Here is a 2656-nt window from a genome sequence, read left to right on the forward strand (position 1 = left end):
AATCTACAGCATCTTGAGCTGAATTAAGACTTCAGAAGTCATTCGTCATGTCGAATGACCAGCGGATAAACTCTCAGGTTGGTAATAAATGTATTACATGTATAAGAACAAGCGTCATGTTAACAAATGATAGCCGTACAGTAACTGTTATGCTTATTGTAGCTGTTAGCTAAAAACGCTAATTTAGCGTAGTTTGCCCTGAATTCAGCTTTGACAACAAATATGATCGACTGTTTCTAGTAGAATTCCAAAGTTGTCATCTTGGACCCTCTCAGAGTACCCCCTCTGTATGCTTGCAGAGACCCCTACAGTAGGGAAACATGCAAAACAGTGTCCAAACCTTTGTGTTTTAGCTTTATTTATGTCTTACACAGCATCCCAACTCTTTAGCTAACTTAATAACTTTAGCTAAAGTGAATAGTTAGTCTAATTCATTAGTGCAGCATTACTGGATCACCTCTGTTTGAAGTGATATACAACTATCACTGAAACAGCAAACTTTGTAAATAAGCAAACAACACTTCTCATTCTCTAAACGTTTGGCCACAGCTGTAGATTACACTATCAGTGCTTGTTCACTCTTGACAATAATAACATTTCTAAATTTACTTTGTGCATTTACAGGTAAACAATATCTAATATTTTATCTAAATGACTGCTTTGTCTTTGAAAAGGGTGAAGAGCCTGAGGCCGGTGACAGTCCAGTTCTACTCTAAGTACATCCTTACAGTGGCTCACAGGACAAGGCCACATTACTGTCCTGCCAGAAGAGAAGAGAAACTTCAGAGTCTTCATGCAGTTCAACCACACCTGTCATATTCCGTATGACAGGGGGCTCAAACTCCAGTCCTCGAGGGCCGGTGTCATGCAACTTTTCCATGCCCTCGAGGACTGGAGTTTGAGACCCCTGCCGTATGGTGTTCATGCTGTTTTCTACCCCACAGTTACAGCATGTCTGACTGCCTGTTCAGCATATGCAAAAATATATGATGAGTTTAAGCATGTGATGACTAAGGCCTTCCATTATGGTGTTTGTCATCACATGTCACAGACATCTGGATGATCATTTGGAATAAACTAAAAACTAAAAACTTGTTACTTCATCTTTTATCTTTATTATTATTATTATTATTATTATTATTATTATTATTATTATTATTGTTGTTGTTGTTCTTATTTTACACTTTTCATTGTTAGGCATTGGGTTTATTTGTAGTAGTCCTTTCCAACTTCTTTCCCTCTTCCATGTCACTGTGTCAGCTTGTCAGCATCTATTTGGGTTTGGAAGTGGAACAGAAAGTAAAGAAATCCAAAGTGCCATTAAAACCAGGAGAGGTTCTTATATTTCAGAAGAAGGGATTAATTCAAAAGAAATGACCTCAATGCCATATTTTATTTAGGAACCCTAGAGAGCACTTTGCAAAATAACACATTCTTATAATTTCACCCTCAGATGAGCCAAGCTACGACTGTCAGGGAAGGTGATGTAGGTACAGAGCATATGAGAGTGGTTAAGTTAATGTCTCTTGTCTAGATGAAGGCACAAGAGGGATCAATGGCAAGGCGTAGAGATTCAGTATCTTCAGTCTTCAGTGGACACTCCATTTCTGGCACAAAACACCTGTAAAAGATGGTCGATTTAAGAGGTGACCCGACAACTTCAGCCTGTCAAACATAGTAATGGAGCAGCATGTTTAAAAAATATATCTAATTAAGCATGCACTCAGTACCCTAAGAATTATTATGGTAGTTAAACAAAGTGATATAGTTGTATATCATATTATATCACTTCAAACAGAGGTGATCCAGTAATGCTGCACTAATGAATTAGACTAACTATTCACTTTAGCTAAAGTTAAGTTAGCTAAAGAGTTGGGATGCTGTGTAAGACATAAATAAAGCTAAAATACAAAGGTTTGGACACTGTTTTGCATGTTTCCCTACTGTAGGGGTCTCTGCAAGCATACAGAGGGGGTACTCTGAGAGGGTACAAGATGACAACTTTGGAATTCTACTAGAAACAGTCGATCATATTTGTTGTCAAAGCTGAATTCAGGGCAAACTACGCTAAATTAGCGTTTTTAGCTAGCAGCTACAATAAGCATAAAAGTTACCTTACGGCTATCATTTGTTAACATGACGCTTGTTCTTATACATGTAATACATTTATTACCAACCTGAGAGTTTATCCGCTGGTCATTCGACATGACGAATGACTTCTGAAGTCTTAATTCAGCTCAAGACGCTGTAGATTCCCGTCAGTAACACTTTCGGTCCGCTAGTAAAACGTAGTTCTATTAATCTGCTCTTGAACCGGAACCGGATGTAAGTTCCAAAAAACTGAATTTTGGAACTGAAATTGAATTGTAGAACTGAAACTGAATGGTGAGAAGTGAAACTGAAATTATTCGAGAGCTGAATTTTTAAAGGATAAAATGCAGTTTCAAAGCAAATCAATTCATTTTCAAAATATAAATTCAATTTCAAATTAGACTAATTCAAATTCAGTTTTCAAAAGCATTTATTCCAGTTACAATTCAGATTCAATCTGAGCAATTCAAATTCAAATTGAACTTATTCAAATTCAGTTTCTGATGGCACAGATTTCTGCCCATACACTTCTCATTGCTATTGGCCGCTAGGTTGACAGCTGTCA

The 2656-nt window shown here is 37.2% G+C and overlaps 1 long non-coding RNA gene across 1 annotated transcript; it reads right to left on the minus strand.

Moving 5' to 3' along the window:
* Positions 1–1374: 1374 nt before the first annotated feature.
* Positions 1375–2314, minus strand: LOC146554381 (uncharacterized). Its single transcript, XR_014889616.1, has 2 exons — positions 2178–2314; positions 1375–1621 (listed from the first exon to the last, which is right to left on the minus strand). It is a non-coding gene; the product is annotated as an uncharacterized LOC146554381 (long non-coding RNA).
* Between the last annotated feature and the right edge of the window lie 342 nt (positions 2315–2656).

Source organism: Mchenga conophoros, linkage group LG18 (assembly GCF_057382185.1).
Source record: "Mchenga conophoros isolate Kocher_MC1m ecotype Shallow Benthic linkage group LG18, M_conophoros_male_GT1.1, whole genome shotgun sequence".
NCBI lineage: Eukaryota > Metazoa > Chordata > Actinopteri > Cichliformes > Cichlidae > Mchenga > Mchenga conophoros.